Consider the following 22762-nt stretch of genomic DNA (forward strand, 5'->3'; position numbering starts at 1 on the left):
ATCCGACAAGTAAGAGAGGGGGTATCTCTCGTCCTTATCTTCACAAACCCTCGTGCTTAACTCCCAATCACGGAGCTTTCCTGGTCTCCCTAACGCTATTGGATTTCACTCTTTATTCAGACTTCTATGTTTCACAATTTAGAGTGGCCTTGGAGAGTTTACTCTCCTCTCACCTAATCTAAGGCCCTAAATAAACCTAAAACTTGTTGGTGTATACTGATTGACAATATAAAAAGATCTAGTTTATTTTATTAAGTGTTTGATTTTAAGTGGATGTTCCTTTTAAGTCAAAGGGACAATACGGAAGTGAAACTGATGGTGTTCTTATGACGCAAAAGAAATTAATGAAAAACTAACTTATATGAAATTCACTTGTTTGTTCTTCAATGAAAAGCAACTTCTACTTGGGTTCTAAGAAACTTCTATAAAGCAAAAACCTTTTTTCTTTTTCTTTTCTTATAGCAGACTTCACACTCACAAAAACTAAGAAGACTATTGATGCTCTAATGATGCAAAAAATGCAAAGTGTACATGATAATGCAAAATTCTAGATTACTCTAAAAATAAATGAAAGAAATTTGTTTCTAAGCCAACTTAAGTGTTTGAAAGGAATATGAATTTTGAACACAAAATCTTTCCCAAACAAGAAGGACTAATTAAAAAGATCCCAAATCACTCTAAAAAACCAAAAGAAACCAAACTCAAATTCGGCAAAAGAAAGCAAAAACAATATTTTTGAAGGAATTTTATTTTTCAAGAAACAATAAAAACAACTTTTCAAAAGCACTCAAAATGCCACCAAAGACTCAAAGACCAAAAGCAAATCACAAGGAAACTTTGCAAGCTATCAATTCGACACAAATGAAAACTTGAACAAAAGAGATTTGAGAAACTGATCAAGAAATCAGGAAAGACACACTTTCAAATTCGTCAACAAGAAACTTTTGAAAAGCAAGAAAAAGTGAATGGCCACAAAATTTATGGGAAGCAAAGAAAGCAAACCATAAAAATGAAGTTTGACACAAAGATTGCAAACAATCTTTTGTTCCAGAAGACCAGAACAATTAAGAACCTCTATAAGAAGCCTTGTGTGTTCAAACACAAATCATAACACTCACTGTAAAGCATACCGAGGCCAAGAACATTTCAAAGTAGGAGAGAGTTCGTAACAGTAAGCTCACTGAAAAATCAATTTTTGAAAACAGAAGCTGACCACTCAGAAACCACACAGACCAAGAAACAAATCTTTCCAGGTAGAAAGATTTGAAAAAATCATGCAAAAAATTGTATACACAACTGTGTCTCTACATAGCTGCGTGTACACGCACTTCTGCCAAAAGAAACTCGCATATATGTGATTTTAGTTCACAGAAACAAGCATGTGTACGCTTTTGTAAACAGATAAAGGTGCGTATATGAAGTTTTACAAGAAAAATAAAAAATGAGGCCTGATGAAAAAGATTAGACTTGAAGTCTGAGTTCCTACAGGAGCAGGCAGTACAGTCATAGCAAACAAACTAAGAACTGAGCCCTGATTGGCACTAAATAACCCAAACTAGGAATAACAAGATTGTTATCCCCAGTGGAGTCGTGAATTCTGTTGAGGGAATATGTCCCCTAGGGCTTTGGGTTAGAACCCTAGCAGAACAGGAGTAATCTACAACAAGAAACAAGCATTCAACTTAGTAAACATGCTTAAAAAACCTAACTATGCAAGGATGAACATACCAGGATGTCCTTCGTTTGGGTAGTTCCAGCCAGGGTTAAAACCCTCTGCAACTCCTATTTATCTTTGAACCTGCAAATCAGCCAATTCGAATACACATAGCAGCATATAGATAAAGCATTTTAGTGAAATCAAATTTATATCATATAGGTATATGGTTAGTTATACATTGAAAGAGTCATTCATATATAAACCATAACATTAACATTTGATGCATAAACAAAGTCAATATCAGGAACAAGACAACGCTTATTTTTATTGTAGAAACTATAATAAAAACATGGAAAGAGTTCACTTGAGTCTTCCTCTTCTGGCTCCAAGCGGAACCGTCCTCCAGGTCCATCTAGTCCCAGTCTTCAATAGCCTCCTTCCATAATCAATACCATGATATCTCCAAGCATGTGAGAGAATATCAACACTCAAGGAAACAAGGATTTCCTGAACTTGGGGAAGTGCTTGAAGCACAAGGATTCTTCAGACTTGATCAAGGGATAATCTCAGTATAGTAATTCTATCATTTCTCTCCTCCTTAAGGCCTTCCCATTGAAGTCTTTCTATACTTCTCCCAAATTAGTTCTTTAGTTGGGAAACAGTTGGGAACAATTGGGCCACGGGCACTAGTAGGTAATCAACAGGTAAAACCTGTGATCTCTGCCCATAATTAAGGAATTTTTATTTTTTTAATTGTTTTAACGCATATACGCGGGTTGGGTATAGATTGACCCGCGTGTACATGCTTTTAACACAGGGAAAAGTAGCGTACAGGGAGTAAAACACTATTTTTAAAATATTTGGACCAAGTCTAGAAGGAGGGGTTGCCCTAGGCCATAAAGCAAGCATCACAAATACAAAGGGTGATATTTGGAGCTATAACACTTTTGAATGCTTATTGGTTTGAAAATGTTTGCAGGTCTGTCATTGGCTGCAGAATGTGAAATGAGCTATGAATGTTGCAGATTCTATAGCTTCATCATTATTTGCTTGAAACTTGCAATTGTTGTTGGAAGTTGATAATTTTTGTTGATGATGCTGATAAATGTTGAAAATTCTCTTTAAAAGAGAAACAAATTCTTCCAAAGACTTTATTAGAATCTCAAAAATTTATTGGAATTTCAAAGAAGGAAGGGGGCACAAAGAAAAATGGGAAAAAGAAAAGGGAAATTTGAAAATCCAAGTTGCCAAGGATCCCTTGGTTTTCAACTAGGATTTTCTGCATAGGAATGCCAACAATGTATATGTGTGTGTGTGTGTGTGTAGATATATATATATATATATATATATATATATATATATATATATATATATATATATATATATATATATATATATATATATATATATCATTTTTTTTCTCTTTTATTTATTATTTATTATTATTTAGAAAAAGAAATTACAATTATTTTAGTGATAAGGAAGAAAAATCTTCCCTTCTCACTAACTTCAGATCAAAATTCTCTTGCAAATGTTTGACAAATTCTTCTCTTGTTAAGGGCTTATGATATAATTTTAACCTATGCCCATTAACAAGGAAGGTTATATTTTCTGCATCAATAGTCCTGATTCTAATTGCCTCATTATAAAAAACAATATCTATTTCATAGGGACCAAGCCAATGTGTTTGAAATTTTCCTTGAAAATCCTTAAACTTAGAATAAAAAAGAAGAGCCTAGTCATCTGGCTTGAATTTCTTGACTTTGATGAATTTGTCATGTCACTTGGTTCTTTTTTTATTATTATTTGTTGTATAAAACCTTGTCAAATCTCATCTAGCTCATTCATTTGTGCCAATCTTTGTTTTTTAGCTTCAAATAGATCAAGGCCCAACTTTTCTACAGTTCTAAAGGTCTCCACTTGGAATTCAATTGGAATTGAGACTTGCTTCCCATAGATGAGCTCATAAGGAGTATGTCATAGAAGTGCCTCTGGAAGCCTTTCTGCCCAATCTCTTCTATACAAATGTAGAGTCTTGGTCAGGATTGTTTCAAGTGCCTTGTTGGTAGATTCCACATGCCCATTGTGCTATGGGTGATATGGAGTGGAATTTTGATGTTTGATTTTGTATGGCTCCATAATTTTATCCACCAACTTGGATGTGAATTGAGCACCTTGATTTGTCACAATTTCCCTTGGGACACCAAAATGGGTGAAAATATCCCAAAAAATAAGTGTAACGATAACATTTTCAGTAGAAAAATGAAGTGGCTTAGATTCTACCCATTTTGCAACAGAATTTGTACAAATAAGAATATACCTCTTTTGTTAGATGGAGGATTCAATGGACCAAAATATATAGAGCCCATTTTCAAAAGGCTTTATAAGCACCTGCAATTGTAGAGGCATATCATCTGATTGAATGTGATTTCCCATTCTTTGGCAGTTGCCACATATTTTGACATATTCTTTGGTATCTCTAAAAAGAGAAGGCTAGTAATATCCCAAAAGAAGTACTTTGTATGTAGTTCTTTTATCAGTGAAGTGTCCTCCACATTGTTCATCATGGCAAGCTTTTAATATCTATAGTACTTTATTCTCTTGAACACATCTCCAGATAATCATAATAGGTCCCATTTAATACAATTCTCCCTCAATCCATGAGTAGGGTGCAATGGTCTTGATAACTTTCTGTCTTTCTTTAACTGAAAATTGTGGAGGGAACTTTCCTGTAGCTAAATAGTTAACAATATATGCAAACCAAGGATTTTTAATAAATAATACAAAGAGATATTCATTAAGAAAATTATCCTTTACAAGGGTATCAATATTATCATTCTACATCCTGGAAAGGAAATAAACAACTGTGTTTTCCTTTCCTTGCCTATCCAGGATGGTAATATTGAATTCCTATAATAATAACAACCATCTAGTAATACTACCATTAGTAATTAGTTTATTCATTAAATATCTAATAGAAAAATGATCTGTATGAATGAAAGCTTCATAACCAGTAATGTAATTTCGAAACTTATTAATGGCATGAACAATAGTTAAAAACCCCTTTTCAGTAAATGTATAATTTAACTCTACAAGCGTCAAATTTTACTTGTATAATAAATTATTAGAAATCTGAAGAGATGGTCATAGAGAGATTGCACATAAATCACAAATCACATTATGTTCTTATTCATCACAACAATTACATATATATAGGACATAACACACTGACTTCGATACATCTAGATCACGACTACAAATCATTACATTGGAATCAACATCTTCTAGACTAACGCCTAGGGACTCACAATGATAACTACACATGACATGGAAGCATTACTACCAACAACCTTCCTTAATGCTTACATGGAAAATGATGAAGCACATATTACAACAACAATATGGTATATGTTTGACTGGTCTTCATCAACACTCACATCCACTCTGGAATCTTTCAAACACCGCTCTTTCACCACCACATATTCAAGCTGTCACTTGACCTCCATTTCAAACATAACTGATTCTGACCATCATTGATGAACTTTGTACAATTATGCTTCTTGAACTACCCTGAAGAATAGCCTAGATACTGAATATCTCTATGGACATGCTTTCATCCTAGTAGTATGCATCAAAATACATACTTGCTGTTATATAGGTAAGCTATCTATGTACTGAGTTTATCCAGTAGTCCATCATACAACTGACCTTTTTTACATACACACTTACATACTCACAAAAATATCCTGTAACTGATGCTCTTGAAGCCCAAAGCACAACAAGACACATCAACATATAACAGAGTCATGTAAACAAGTCAATGATGTGTTCTGTCGACACCGAAGAATGTTGAGAACCATTAACTTGAAGATGCTTTTCTGCTCATTAACTGGTCTTTCATATAATTATAATGAAATCATGATAAATTTACATATCAAACCCTAAAAAAAAAATACACACTAAAACAATGACCCACTATTAAGCCCATAGAAGACATTAGATAAAACTGTCGGAGTTTTCCCATATGCCATATCTAACTTCAATTCTTTATCAGACTTCAAAATTTTATGTTACGAAATTGGCTTTGATAAAGTTCAATATCTTGGACGTTGACCATTCCAACATAAAAAAAAAGATCCATCGAAATCCTTGAAACACAATAAAAGCATGAAGGGGTAGGGTTCGATGTCTGATTATGATGGGACATGTGGCTCTACTCAAAGAAAAAATGGGCAACTCGTTTTAACCACTGAACTCCTCTGCACCAGATTTGAGATCCATATCTTGTCGTGCCAGAAATAACTGTAGCTGTTGCAGCCACCACATTTTTTTGAAGGAATGACCAAACTTGAATTCTCTTTTGTTTCCTCTTGCTTGCAAAAATTTCTTTAATGCCCAAATCATAATGGCTTTGCAATTCTATCGGATTCTGTATAGATCTATCTCCCACCTCAGTGACATGAGCAACAATCAAGGTGCTTTTGTTGCAAAAATCCTCAAGGGTATGCACAATACAATCATGAAAATGAAGATAGCGATCACATATTGGTTGATCTCCCTTTCAGGACCTGATTGAAGGTAGGTTTCCAGCCATTCCAACTGCACATTGGAGTCACCAAAATATGAACCATGCATGGGTTGTGATGGCTCCACAAACTTGCCGGAAACATATGCGATTTTGCCATTTTTTGCCGACCCTCTACGTGACAATATTGGGCTCTTTCTAGGCTTCCAAAATTTGCAGCTTCAAAGATGGATTATAATGCTGGAAAACTCGTTGACAAGAGAACTCGACAACACCAGGCACAATTTTTCCTTTGACGATGGGATCATTGTTTCTTCACAGTGGAGTTGTTTCACCTCCTGAATGCCAAAGAAGATCTGCAAAGCATTGGGTCTTCGTGGCATACAAGTCTATAAAAAAAGAAAAAACACACAGATTGACATAGCTAATCTTAAAAATATTCTATGCACCAACTCTCAGCCACACACATTATCCCTTGTAGATCCAAGTTATACACGCTAACAAGCTTCCCTTTAATGACTTAGATCAACACATAAAAATAAAATTTACTCACAACAAACACTCCACTCAACACAATTTTCTACCCTAATTTATTTACATAAGATCAATAAACTCAAGGCCCTCTCACATCTTCCTAGCCCTCCGGTAAAGGAGTCAGGCCAGAATAGGCTCTGATACCATATTAGAAATCTGAAGAGTTGAGCAGAGACATTGCACAACCAACGCAAATCACATTATGTTCTTATTCACCACAACAATTACATATATATAGGACATAATACACTGACTTCGATACATCTAGATCATGACTCCAACTCATTGCATAGGAATCAACACCTTCTAGACTGACGCCTAGGGACTCACAATGACAACTACACATGACATGGGAGCATTACTTCCAACATAAATAACATAAGGAGTCAAGTCTTTTGTCCCAATACAACTTCTAGAGTTGTATCTAAAGCATTAGTTGAAATATCAAATGGGAGAGACTACTTTGGCGCTCTTGAGATCAGTGCTTCAACGAATTTTTTGCTTCAATTATTCAAATTCCTTTTGGCAGTCAGAATTCCAATCAAAATCACAATCTTTTGTAAGAAGTTTAAAGAGTGGAGAAGCTATTTTTGTGAAGTTTTCTATGAATCTTTTGTAATATCCTGTAAACCAAGAAAACTTCTAACATCTCTTTGATAAGCAGGAACTGAAATTTTGGAGATTACCTCTACCTTAGATGCACCCACCTTGATTCCAACACTTGAAATATAATGCCCCAAAACAATTCCCTCATTAAAAATCATAATTTTTTTTTCATGACTCAATGAAATGTTTGCTTCTTTACATATAATGAGAACTTTTTTCTAATTAATGCATAGCTTCTTCAAAAGTATTTCCATAAACAGTAAAATCATCCATGCAAACTTCTACACAATCATGGATCAAGTCAGAAAATATACCTAAAGTTGTTATTTGGAATGTAATAGGTGAATTACATAAACCAAAAGGAAGTACCTTATAAGCATTCATATCCCATGGATGAGTAAAAGTTATTTTGTCTTGATCTTCTAGTGCTAATTGAATTTGGTTCTATCCACTGAACCCATCAAGAAATGAAAAATATTTCTTCCTTGGTAAAGTATCTAATACTTTATCAATGAAAGGCAGTGCAAAATGATCATTTCAAGTAGCCTTGTTTAGTTCTAATTTATCCATATCTTCTTCAAAAGTATTTCCATAAACAGTAAAATCATCCATGTAAACTTCTACACAATCATGGATCAAGTCAGAAAAGATACCTAAAGATGATCTTTGGAATGTAGTAGGTGCATTACATATACCAAAAGCAAGTACCATGTAAGAATTCATAACCCATGGACAAGTAAAATTTGTTTTGTCTTGATCTTTTGGTGCCATTTGAATTTGGTTATCCACTGAACCCATCAAGAAATGAAAAATGTTTCTTCCCTACTAAAGTATCTAATACTTGATCAATGAAAGGTAGTGGAAAATGAACATTAAAGCAGCCTTGTTTAATTATATATAGTCAATTCACACTCTCCACTTTACATTCTTTTTAGGAACAATCACTAAAGGTGAGACCCATTGGCTATCTGATATTGGGTAAATAAAATTCGCATTAAGAAATTTTTGTAATTCCTCCTTAACAATTTCTCTTAGATTGGGATTCATCCTTCTTTGAGGTTGTCTCACTGATTTGGCATTTTTTTGAATATAAATGTGATGTATGCATGTATTAGGGTCAATTCGCTTCATGTCACTGTATTCCCATGCCCATGCAGAATACTGTTTTTGTAGCATCTTTATTATTTTTTTTTTTTTAAATTCTTCCAAGCTATTATTAATTTTTAATGTTTTTCCTGGAAAAATTTATACTAAAGAATTGCCAAAATTTTCTATAGAATGTAAAGTTACTTTAGATTGTTGAGATGAAAAATATTCAATATTACATTTCTCTTGAAAATTTTGATCTTGTTCACAATATGAAGAAGAGTCATTATTATTCATCAAATTTATTAATTGATCTTCCTCACCAAGTTGTGAAAGAGTAAATACAGGTTAAATATTTTCAAAGTCTTCATTATCATCATCATCAATCCATACTTAACTTTCCATTTTAGTTATTTTTTGTAGGTGGATATAATGTGAATCTCTTAGTAGAGCTACCATCGGAAATATACATATAACCATATCTACAACTCATAAATGCACTAGTTGTAGCTATCCAAGGTCTACCAAGGATGAATGGATGCCCTCCTAAATTATTGTTGGGAATCAAAATCATAAAGTCAACAAGATATTCCCATGAATATAAAGATACAGATACATCTTCTAATATACCATTAGGTTTAATAACAAATCTATCTGCTAGTTGCAATAAAGTTGGGGTATATTGAAGATTAGGAAGCTTCAATTGATCCATAGTTTATTTTCTCATGATATTAATGGTTTCTCCTAAATCAATCAAAGTTTTTGGGATTTCAATACCATTGATGTGATTTTTTACAATAGGGCTACCTGGATCTAAATAATTTTCAACTATTGGTTTCCCCATAATAATATCTACAATATTTCCTGCCAATTGAATCTTTTTAATGTCTTTTATTTTTCTTCCTAGTTTTTTAATGCACAAATCCTTTATTATTTTTCCAAATATGGGTATTTCCTTTATAGCTTGAAGTAAAGGAATTTTGATGAAAATGTTTTTCAATTCATCTAGCATATTATATTCAGGTAAAATGATTTTCCTTTCTATTCCCTTATAAATTTGAAGCCTTTTAGGAAAAGGGGGACTTTGTAGGAAACAAAAGGTTGTTCTACTAGAGGAATTGTAGGAGTTGATTTTATTTGGTTGTCACCTAATTGTGTAGGAACATCTTCCTTTGGAGGAGTCTTTTCTTGATCAAGAGATGCCTCTTTTTTAAGAACTTTATCCTCCTTATATTCTTGGATGACAACTGGTGGTGATTTCTTTTGCAAGACTCTACCAGATCTAAGTTGGACATCATTTAGACCTAGAGGAGATATCATACAAGCTTGAAAATTTTTACCGTCAACATTATAGATGGGTTGTTGAGGTATTTTATTATTCAGATTTGAGAGTGGTTGAGTAGGTATTTGATTGGATTTCTAAGGAAATGGAGTGGATGGCAAGGAAAGTGATTGAGTTAGAGGTAATTAGGGTTGGAATTATGGTTGAGTAGGTTGTGAAGGTTGAGGGGGATAATACTGAGGTTGGTATTGAGGGTATGGTTGTTGAAATTGGGAATACTGAGGTTTCCTACCAGAAGAATTTTGCTAGCCTTGTGACCAAGATGGGTTTTGTGGCTAGGGTGCCCATGTTTGCCAAGGCATAGGTGCATTTCATTTTCTTTTTGGTTGTGCATATGATTGATATTGTGCATTGGGATCTTGTACCATACCTGTTTCTCAAGGATGCTAAGGTCTTTTGGGGAAATATAACAAAGTGATTTAGTTTGACTTATTCCAAATTCTTCTTGGAAAACAACCTTAAGTCCAGGTATTTAAGGAAATTTCTTTGTATCATGATTTTTATGCACATAAAACACATATTTCACCACTATAAAGATGACATTATCGTAAAGTATGATTTTTCCTACATCTAGGACAAAAAATGGATAATGCATCATTGTCAGTTTTTTGCTTGTTTTGTATCCTTAAAGTATCTATTTGTTCATTAATATTTTTAAGAATATCAGTTTTAAAGTTGTCAAGCAAATTTCCTAAATATTCTCTACTTACTATTCCAAATTTAGATTTGCTTACTCTTGACATGACTGGATCTCTTGGGTTCTTACCATATTTTTCCTTTCCTCTTGCAATGTGTTTGCACAACTCACAAATTTCTTCGAATGACAACTGAGAGACATCTCCTTTTCCCATTAAATTGATAAGATCAATCCACTCATCCCTTCTAGTTTTTAGCAAAATAATTTTTAATGTCTCTTCATCTAAATTATACAATTTATCCCTTTTGATATAGTAGGCAAATCTTTCCATCAAATCTTCAAGGTTTTCATCCTCTTTTTGGACCATATTAAAGAATTAATCCTTAAGGTCACTATGCATACAATAATATTTATATTTTTCTAGGAATATTCTTTTCATATCATCCCATGTTCCGGTAGAATGTGTTCCTAGATCCATGGACCATTTAAGAGCTCCATATTTTAGAGTAGATGGAAATAATTTCAATTTTTGAGTATCAAGTAAATCATGTGATCTGCATAATACTTCAAACTCAAAAGCAAATGTCTTTGGTTCCTTAGTTCTTAACCCATGAAAGTTAGGAAGGATGGATTGTGATATATTTTTGATGGTAGTAGTGGTGTCTATATCTAATATGGTGAATCCAAAAGGGTGCTCTTCATGAAAATATCTATCATCTCCCCTTCCACCTCTACCACCTTGACCTTTTCTATTACCTCGTCTACCTCTTCCTCCACCAATCCTTGGTATTTCCTCTCCATTGTGTACTTCTCCTTCTCATTCTCCCGCCATCGTAGATTCTCCAGAGCTAATATAAGGTTCAACAATTGGGTTGTATACTTCTTCTTCCTATGGTTATTTTACTAATGGTATGTCAAAAAAATTCCTCCTCCTCTTCACTAGGTACTTCTAACTCATGTCCTAAGAGTTGATCACTTGTTGAAGAAATAAATATGACTCACTTAGTAGGGGATGCAGGTTCTTCAACTATAACTTCTGTAGATGAGGTTGGTGAATCCATAGGTTGAATTTCATGTCCATGTACTTCAGGGAGTCTATTCCTACCTACTGAGGATGGAATGCGAGTGTCAGTGGATGGTGTGGCACTACTTTGTCTAGCGTGGGTGGTTGGTGATGTTGGTATTGAAATACATCCTCTCTGTTGGACAATGGATAAACCAATGCTCCCTGTGTGTTTCACGACATGGACTCAATGCCTCTCATGGATCCTTATCTCTGGCGATGCGATCGTTGACTAACACCTATGGGTTTTGGTCTAACAAAAATCGTGATTTCGAACAAGTGGTATCAGAGCATAGGTAACGAGTTTGATACACACCTGGATCGCATTGGGGAGGGGAGAGATGTTGGACATTGGTTAAACCAACTCTCCCTATGTGGTTCACGACATGGACTGACTACTTCTTGTGGATCCTTATCTTTGGCGATGCGTTCATTGACTAACAGATGCGGGTTTTGTTCTAATGGAAATCATGATTCCCAACAATATACCTCTACTTACAAATCTACCTCTCGAATCTCGTTCTTGATACATGCATTCTAAATGATTTTATTATGATTTTAATTATGCATCTAGAAAATGAATGCATCTAGTATGATATGCAAGTCAAAATAAAAAATAAAGTCCTAAATACACTTCCTTGACAATGATGCCAAAAATGTGGGATAATTTAATTGCTAGTTAAATTACATCATTAAATTATCAAACCAAGGTTCGTGTACTTGTGAAGTGTATGTGAAAAATATATTCTAGGAAATTTATTTCTGATCGAAGGATTGAATTCAAATGTAGATTGTAAATCTAATCTATTCAAGACTAAATTCCATCAAGTGTACGTACATGTTCTTTCTATAAGACTTGTTCAAATCGAAATAAACTTGAAAGCAATCTATGCTAAAAAGAATTGAAACCAATCAAAGAGAAAAAAATGGAAATCTATTCTATTGAATAGAATGAAAAGCTTATGCTATTGAACTAAATTGAAAGACTATTCTATTTGACAGAATTGAAAATTTATTCTATTAAGCTAAATTGAAAGTCTATGCTAATTGACTCGAAATAAATCTATTCTATTTTGACTGAAAATGAATCTATTCTAAGTACTTTGAAATCAATTCTATTTTAAGAATGCATAAGGAAATATAACTAGAAAGTATAACTAAAATGAACTCAAAAAGTAGTGATCCAAGCCTTGACATATTACTAGTGTGCACAACTGTAATTAGAACCAATTTTGAACATTAACTTTTAAATCTAAGACTAAGCAAAGAATACAAATAGGAAAATTGATAAAAGAAAGGTTTTGGTGTTTTGAGTTTAATGATAAGTGCTCAACTTGTGCAGACAAAATGATGAGTAAACTAGAGTTTAAATTAGAGCATTAATAAATCATGAACATCTGATTAGTGGCAAACCAAATTGAAATAAATTCTAAGAAAGGAACGAAATTAAACAACTATAATAGCTTACGACTCTTTAGGGGGGCCTCCTATTGAGTGCAAGAAAGGAAGAATTCAAATCAACGGATTAATCACCAACACATATGGAAAAATAGAATATTGCATTCAGTGGAAATTAAATCTCAAAGAGTCACAATAATTATAGAACTTAAACTTGATTATCTTTTCTTTAGATCGAAGTAATTTATACTACTTTAAACCAACAATTTATAAGAAAACAACGTCGAGAGGAAAGTTCCTCAATCAACACTTAGGTTTCCCAATTACAACAGAAGGTTCATTCTTCATGATTTGCTATGAGAAGAGAAATCATGAATATTCTAATTTAACACATAATCAACTTCAAATCTCAAACCTAGCTCGCTTCATTCCACACTCACTTGATGATGGCATTGTCTAGTTTGGAACTTTGTGTGAGAATAGACTTCTATAACTAGAGTTGGCTTCTACTTTGACCAACTATATTCTCGAGCTTTATGATCTTCCGGATAAGCATGATAGGTGGATATCCTTATTCTTGACATTTGGCATCTATCCATGTCTTTTGTTCAACTTCAAAGTCTCATGAACTTGCCTAACCATGGACTTGGCTAAAGAATAAAAAAATAAAAATAACCCTATAAAAAAAAATGAACCATGGTTTTAAGAATCAATGGTATTGACCCATGGTATTCATGTAGAATATAACCTATTTAATGGGGGATTAAAATAGCCTAGATCCATCTTAGTTTGATGTTATATTTAGATACAAAATTAGATGTAGAAAATGACATTGAATCCATGTAGCTTGTAAAGGTACAACTTTTTTATGGATATGTTCATGCTGGGCATTTGTCTGGATATGATTGGAGGTGGGGGAATATTAGGAAAAATGTAATTATTACATTTTATCTAATATTTATGCCTACCTCCATCCATTTTTTACTAGGTTATATTGGGTAAAATATAATACTATAATATTACATTTCACTTAATATTTTCCCTCGACAAGTCCACTTTTTATTGTAACTTTTCTTTATATTGGAAGTTTAAAAGTAAACAAACTCAACTATAAAATTAGCAGGGGTCAGGGGAAATATTGAGTAAAATGTAATATTTAGGTTGGAGTGTGACTTGAAATATTAGGTAAAATATAATAATATTAAATTTTAATTACTATGTGCCCCCACCCCTAGCTACTTTGTATTGTGTGGGGGTGGTAATAAATATTAGGTAACATATAATATTGTAATATTATATTTTATCCAAGATTTTTGCGCTGAGAGGCGCTCTACAACCCAATACATGAGGGAGATGTTTCCATTTAATGTTGTCAGACCAGGGTAACTCCAGAATAAGCAGAAGAAAAAATGATATGTTATTTCATTAGAGAACTATTGTTTATATACAAAAAAGGAGATGGAACAGTTCATCTTCTTGATGACTGTTCACGTTCCAGTTCACCCATCCGTTGAGGATTAGGTGTCAACATTATTCCCCCCCTTAATCTGAAGGGATGTTGGTGAGTCCAAGCATCATTCTGAATCTTTCAAGCTTTTCTCTTCCAAGCGCTTTGGTGAAGATGTTTGCAATTTGCTCGTTTGTGGAACAATGACGGAGATGGATTGTTTTGGCCTCAACATGATGTTGGATCAGATGATATTTAGTATTGATGTGCTTAGTACGATCATGGAACTTTGGGTTCTTGGCCAACTTTATTGCAGAGGTGTTATCAATCATGAGTGGAGTTGATTGTATTTGTTTTACCTGCAAATCTTCAAGAATTTTCCTGAGCCACACAATTTCTTTCGTTGCTTCAGCTGCTGCCACGTATTCTGCTTCTGTTGTGGAATCTGCTGGTACTGATTGTTTGCGTGATCTCCAGGAGACAGCTCCTGATCCAAGACTCATAGCATATCCTGAAGTAGATACCCCAGTTTCTTTGTCTCCATCGAAGTCTGAATCAGAGTATCCAATCAAGTTGAAGTCGTCCACCTATGTATACTTGATTCCAAGGTCTCGAGTTCCCTTCAAGTACCTTAGAACTCTTTTTGCAGCAGACCAATGTCCCTCACAAGGCTTTTGCATAAACCTGGAGAGGATTCCAACAGCAAATGAAATGTTTGGTATGGTAGTAGTGAGGTAGATGAGACTTCCTACAAGTTGTCTATACTTTGTTGCATCCTCAAATTCCTTTCCTTCAATAGATGTGAGCTTCAAGTTTTGTTCCATTGGAGTATAAAGAGGATTGCACTCTGTCATGCCAAATCTGTTTAACAAATCTCCAATGTATTTCTTTTGAGAAAGAAATATGGATTTTGGATGTTGGGTTACTTCAATGCCAAGATAGTAATGAACATAGCCCAAATCAGTCATTTCAAAACTTTTTCCTAATTCTTTCTTTATGGATGCAATATAGCTTTCATTGTTCCATGTCATTAAAAGATCATCTACATATACCACAAGATATACAACTGTTTTGCCAACTTTCTTGACAAATAAAGTTGCATCATCAAGATCAAAATGTTTGAAGTTGAGTTTCAGAAGATGCTCAGTTAGTTTTTCATACCAGGCTCGTGGTGCTTGTTTGAGGCCATACAAGGACTTCACAAGTTTGCATACTTAGTGTTCATGTCCTTTCACAACAAATCCTTCAGGCTGGGACATAAAAACATTCTCTTTTAGATCTCCATTCAAGAATGCAGTTTTTACATCCATTTGATGGACTTTCCAACCGTTCTGAGCAGCTAGTGCAAAGAGTGTCCGGATGGTGGCCCATTTTGCTGTGGGGGAAAAAGTTTCCTCATAATCGACCCCTTCCTTCTGTGCAAAACCTTTTGCCACAAGCCTAGCTTTGTGCTTGTCAAGTGAGCCATCAACTTTGTACTTGTTCTTGTAGACCCACTTGCAGCCAATTGGTTTGGTTCCAAATGGAGGATCAACCAGCTTCCAAGTGCCATTCTTTATGAGGGCATCATACTCCTTCTGCATCGCTTCTTTCCATTCATCATGAGAAGAAGCTTCTTTGAAGGAAGTTGGTTCAAAATCTGTAGACAAGTTCAATTCACAATCATAAGTAACATCCATATCAACAGGTGAATTAGAGTTATCTACATCACCTCCATCTTGTCGGTTTGTATTTCTGGTTCCTGTTTTTCCAATTTCATCAGGATGAACACTTTCAAGTGTCTTTGTCAGCCACTTTGGGGGACCTTTCTGAGATGGTCCAGGCTGCTCTGTTGATTGAGTTGGGACTGAATCAAGATTGAGTCTCCCAATTCTATCAATTACATCACTTAAAGGATCATCCGGTGTTGGAGTTTTATGCAAGGGAGATTGTTCTTCAGAAGAAGATTCCATATGTTGATCTAGTATAGGAATCCCCCCTTCAAGATGTGGAATCTGATTCTCAAACTCTTGAAATGATTTCGTTTTTGTGAATCTATCCAGGCAATCAAGTTGCCGCTCAACAACACTGTCAGATTTGGATGATTCAAGAAAAATGACATCTCTAGATAAAAAAAACTTTTTATTTACTTCATCATAGAGACGGTATGCTTTAGAGGTGTTTGAATACCCCGGGAAGATACACTTACGACTTCTAGCACCAAGTTTGTTTCTATGTACCTTTGGTATTAAAGCATAACAGGTGGAACCAAAAATCCTGAGATGTTTTACCGAAGGAACATGTCCATACCACAATTCATAAGGAGTCTTGTTTCTTATAGCACTAGATGGACATCTATTCTTTATATATGTAGCACATAGAACAGCATCAGCCCAAAACATTATCTTTACATTTTTGAAGAAAAGCATGGATCGTACCATATTCAAGATTGTTCTATTCATTCTTTCTGCTACACCATTCTGTTGGGGATTATAAGGTACAGTTGTTTGATGTTTGATCCCATGTTGGCGAAGATAGTTTTCAAATTCATTTGATGTATATTCTTTTCCATTATCAGTGCGAATAGACCCAATATGAGATTGTGCATCATTTTCAATCCACTTATGAAAATTCTTGAATGTTTGAAAAGCATCAGATTTGTTCTTCAATAAATAAACCCAACACATTCTGGTGTAATCATCAATAAATGTCATGATATATTTATTTCCATTTGCAGAAGGAACATGCATTGGACCACATAAATCTGAATGAATGAGTTCAAGCTCCTATGTGCTCTTGAATGTGAATCATGAAAAGACTGTTTGCTATGCTTTCCTAGAATGCAAGCATCACATTGCTTATGTTTTCTAGGAATTGTAGGCAAACCAGCAACACCATTTTTCTTTAATAAGCAGAGACTGTCATAGTTTAAATGTCCAAATCTAGCATGCCATAATAAACTTGATGGAAGTGTACCTTCTTCATGATAAGAAATATATGAGAAATGTTGTGCATGAGCAGAAGTTCCTTGCAGTTTAAGAAGTCTTTCTTCTTCTATACCCCTCATGACAAGTGAGTGGTCAGATGCCTTTCTTACCTCAAGCTTGCCATCAAACATATGAATGGAGTGACCTTGCTGGCAGATGTGGACCAGGGACAACAAGTTTCTCTTGAGCTGTGGGAGATATAGAACATGATCCAGAAGAAAGTCTGGAAGACCAGGCAGTTTAAGCCTGATTGTGCCAAGCCCTGATGGCTTGATTTTTGACTGATCTGCAAAGTATATTGCTCCATCAACATTGTCAGTGAAATCTTCAAAAAAATCTTTCCTATGAGTCATATGACAGGTTGCTCTTGAATCAAGCAGCCAATCATTTTTCGAAGAAGCAAGTGAAGCATTAAACAAATCTTCATTTACTCCAATGTTACATTGTGCCTCAATATAGTGAGCGGATTCAGGTGCTTTACCTTTGTCTGTGTCATCAGTTTTACCTTTCTGCTGGTTTCTTCTCTTCTCAATTTTGTCCCATGGTAGCTTGCATGTAGAAGCATCATGTGATCCACTTCGTTTGCAGCGAATGCAATGCAGATCTGCCTTTTCTCCTTGAGAATGTCTGCCCCCCCTGCCTCTGAAGTATCTTCCTCTTCCTCTTCGTCCACCTCTTCCTCTTGTAGAATCTTGAGCAGGATGCTTTTCTTTATGAGCAAGGCAAACAGTCTCTTCAGAAGATTTAGGGACTGTTTTCTTTCCAAAGGCTTTCTCTCTTTCAACAAACTTTTTCACAAGAGACTCAAAGGTTATGTCTTTAAGATTTCCATTTGCTTTTAAAGACTCAAGATAATTGGAGTAGGTAGGATAGAGTGCTTTGAGAAAGGAAATAAGAGAGATATCCAGCTCAACCTTAGTGGATTTAATATCATGCATTATAGACTTTATTTCAGATGCAAGAGCAAGGGGATCATTATTTTTCAGTTCAAGAGTGAAGAGTTTAATCATGAGCTGAACAACTTCAAGTGCAGAATGTGAATCATAGAGTTCTTTCAGCTTTTGTAAAGCTTCAAAGGCAGTGGAATAGGATGAAATATGACGACTTACTTCTTCATTTATAGATGCTGCGATCAATGCATAGGCTTTGTTGTTCTTGTTTTCCCAAATGACAAGTTCTTTATCTGATGTAGGCTGCACAGGGTCTTTGTCTTCTTCTCCGACACACACTCCTTTCCACAACTCATTGTAGATGAGGGTGTGTTTTACCATCCGAGACCATTCAGAATAGTTCTCCTTGCCAGTGAGAACTATTCCTACCATAGAGATGATTGAATGCATTCTGTAAAAAATTACTTCTGCTAAAAAAAACTTTACGTTACAGCCTTCAAATCCCTCTAATATTTGCTAAAGGCATCAGCATTTCATTGTACATATCACTTCAATACTACTATTTTTGAAAAAATGCGCAAGGGATTACTTCAATATATCACTTCAATATATCATGCAATACTACAAAACATTCTGGAAACACCGCAATATTTTGAACGCTTTGAATCATATAAACTGCGTATATCATGAATTCAACAAACTGCTCAACGCTATACAGAAACCGCCATACTGAAGTTAAAAAATCAACTGCATAATACTAAAGCCCTTGTAGTCTTCGTAATACCCAGCGTCACTGGCAACTGTTGAGGCTTCTCGCATTCTGCGAAAATGTCTTTGTTTGCAAATGAGGAGTTTCAACACATTCTTCGTGGCCTCAACACCAATGTTGATGGGCGACAGAAGATCATGTTTGCCCTGACTTCTATCAAAGGAATTGGTCGGCGTTTGGCCAACCTTGTATGCAAGAAGGCCGATGTCAGGCCGAACCACTCAGGTGGTATCCAATGCTCTTGACATGAAACTCAGGGATGACTTGGAACGCTTGAAGAAGATCAGGAACCACCGCGGTCTTCGTCACTACTGGGGCCTTCGGGTGCGTGGACAACACACAAAGACCACTGGTCGCAAGGAAAGAGGGTTTTCTTTGAAGAGACACAAGCTCAGACGATTTGGATGGAGTCGGGGTTTTAAATCGGCAGATGGAGGGAGCGCAGGAGAATGCCGACGAAGAAGTTATGCGTGGACAACACACAAAGACAGCTCTCAAATCTCGGGGTAGATTACTGCAATATAGTAACGAATACACAGAAAAAATGGGGACTCTGCTCATGTAATGCAAATTTTTGACGATGAAACCCGAGCCAGGTAGTCAGCACGTAATTCATCATACATGCTTGATGAGGCTTATGCTACTGGAGTGGCTGTTCTTTCAAAGTATGCAGAACAAAGAGATCGTTTGAAGCAAGCACAACGGAAAGCTCTAGACATTCTCAATACTGTTGGTTTGTCTAATTCTGTACTGAAGATAATCGAAAGACAACATCGGTTAGATAAATGGATATCTTACATTGGCATGTTCCTTACAGTTGTAATCATCGTAATTGTTTGATAGACAATTCGCAGAGTGGGCGAATGTCTTCCAGGAGGTCTGCAGATAATTCACAAAGCGGACGTGCTTCTTTCCGTAAGGCTTCAGAAGAAACCGTCGGCCCTATTACTGCATAGCAGGCTTTGAGTCTGTTAGGGCAGAAAATATCATATACCACATTCAGGTTTGCATGGAAAGGGCGTGTCAGAGTAATGAGCAAGACAAGCAACAGACAATGAAAACTGGCGTGGAAAGGGCAGAGCAGCGCTTAGGAGAGAGCAGCGCTCAGGACTGAGCAGCGCTCAGGACAGAGGAGTGCTCAGGACAGAGGCCGGAGTTACAACTATTTTTAGAACCTGAGACCTGTGCTCTGATACCATGTCAGGCCAGGGTAACTCCAGAATAAGCAGAAGAAAAACTGATATGTTATTTCATAAGAGAACTATTTTTTATATACAAAAAAGGAGACGGAACAGTTCATCTTCTTGATGACTGTTCACATTCCAGTTCACCCATCCGTTGAGGATTAGGTGTCAAAAAATGTTACATTATATATATGTGTGTGTGTGTGTGGGTGTGGGGGGACAGGGGGGGCTTATATATTTAAGAAAGAAAAAAAACAATTATTTTTACATCCATGAGGCTAAAGATAACATATAGGATAGATTTCTTCGCTATCTGATTCCAGTATTCAACCCTTTTCCTCTGAAGCCTCACAATAAATGCTCACAAATTCTTGACAAACCCCCATGCTGAATAAATTATCCTAAGAGATAGCTTCCAAAATATCTTCATAACTTTCTGTGATGTATTTAAAGGCATCACACTATAAAATGAAATGCTTTTCCATTTCCACTTTTCTATAACAACAAAAAATACACACTCTTTCTTCCCACACTTCTTTTGGCCTTTTCCAACGCCCTGTTTCACAATGAAGTTGATGAGAATGAATCCTTAATTGAGCAATAAGAATTTTGGCTCTCTTAGAAATATTGGCCCCTATGTATGCTTTTTGTTGATTATTATGAGTGGGATTAAACTCTTCAATATAATACTTTTTCTTTCTCCCTAGATCCTAATCCAAAGTACGCTTGTGGAATGTAAGACACACAAATGGGAAACCAACCCAACTATATTATTAAGAATGATATCAAATAATGATGTACATATAAATACATAAATAAACCGTTGATTTGGTTTCTAGGTCTTCTTGGACTCCAATAACTACTCACCATAACACATACTAACCCAAATATTAATCCCAACGATTAGGTGTATAACATTACCCCTTAATTCAAAGGGATGTATCAAAGTCCAAGAATCAGAGCTAAAAATGAAAAAATGCATCTCAGCGAAGAGATGAATATCTCAACATAAATGGTTTTCAAAGGATAACCATAAACCAAGGAAAGTGGTTTTTAAGAGAAAACCACAAACGATAAAAAAAATGGGAGAACTCAAGGTCTCGATCAATGATGGTGGTTTCTAAGAGAAAACCACAAATGATACAAAAAATGGGAGAACTCAAGGTCTCGACCAATCATGGTTTAAAGATGACCATCAACTTTGGAACTATCATAGCAGTACCTTAAACAAACCAACTCTGGAACAATTCCTAATATGACGTCATTTTTCCAGTGGAAGTGTTCCATCACAAATATCAACATTCCAAGAACATGAAATCATGCTCATCCTCATAGAGGATAAATCAAAACAACTCTGTCTACAACTCTAAATCTGATTTCTGAGCTCAAACTCTAGGTTGCAGTGGTACAACTCTGGTTATTTCTGACTTAGGCTCGCTCGAAAAATATTTGAACCTGTAGCAGACCATCAATTCCATCAATTCCCCCCTTGTTAGGTACATGATGATAAGATACATTACTCTTCACTGCAAGGCTGGTCAACACTCTAGAACATCTCCTGTGATATGACCTATAAATCTTCTTGGCAGTTTTAGACCAATCCCAAGACGAAATCCATCCAAAATTAATATTCTCTCTTGCATTAGTCTTATGGTTGAAATATTTATCTAAATGGTGATTCTTAACGTTCACAAGGGTTAAAATTATAATAATGATCTTTCTCATGTCCAACTCTGCCACAATTTTGGCATCTAACAACTTGTTGTGGGACAACATCATCCAAAAATACAACACTATAAAACTATATATGCTTGGAAAAATCAGGAATATGAAAAGAAACATCTTTATCGTATCCAACACAGGTTCTGTTTTTGTTATGCACAATTTATTCTCAAGGTCATACAAATGTTTTGGGAACAACATGTTTCACATCAGGATTTTCTGTTGCATCTAAATTTGATCCTGAAATGGTCTGATCCATCTCTGGTTTTCAATGGCAATATGGCTCAAATAAAGTGTTGTTTTGAACAAAAACATGTTCATAATTATTCTTTTTTAGTTCTTCTCTTTGTAACCGCGACTCTATTGGGAGAAATTCAATCGTCTTTTGAGCATTTTGCAAATAGGTTTTAATGTTAGAAAGTGTGTCTGTGCTGAGTTTGACATTGTTATGAACAATAAAGGACATTAGATTTCTTAATAACTGTAGCAAATCGTCGAGTTTGGCCATTTTATTTGCAATCAACTTTGAAAAGGGTGTCGGGTTCTATCGACAATGCACCTGTTTATGATGTAAAATGAAAACAAAAATTCATTAGATAATAAATAGTGACATGCTAAGAAAAAATGGAATTGATGTGGAATTGATTCAACCAAAATGTCCTCTTCTTGTTACCCAACCAATGTAGTGAGTATCACAATATCCAACATTAACTTCCCTTTTGTTTTGTAAAAATAAAATTACCAAGCATAATGATTTGAACTTGTGACCTTGTGATCTTTAATATAGAAAATGAGCTCTTCTAATCGCAATGCCTTTTATCTTCTTGATTTTATACTCATAAATTGTATAATTTAAACTTCTCCAAAACAAAATCAACAAAAATAAAAACCTAATGTCAACTTATTGGCTATTGTGGCATTCTGCTATTGAAAGAA

General features: G+C 35.2%; 1 pseudogene; it reads left to right on the forward strand.

The window, feature by feature from the left end:
• The first annotated feature begins 18979 nt into the window (after positions 1-18979).
• On the forward strand, positions 18980-19430 carry LOC149199569 (small ribosomal subunit protein uS13z/uS13y/uS13x pseudogene; annotated as a pseudogene).
• The last annotated feature ends 3332 nt before the right edge of the window (positions 19431-22762 follow it).

The sequence above is a fragment of the Pinus tabuliformis genome, chromosome 2_1, assembly GCF_031772625.1.
Source record: "Pinus tabuliformis cultivar Carrire ecotype Pingquan chromosome 2_1, CPIR1, whole genome shotgun sequence".
NCBI classification, from domain to species: domain Eukaryota; kingdom Viridiplantae; phylum Streptophyta; class Pinopsida; order Pinales; family Pinaceae; genus Pinus; species Pinus tabuliformis.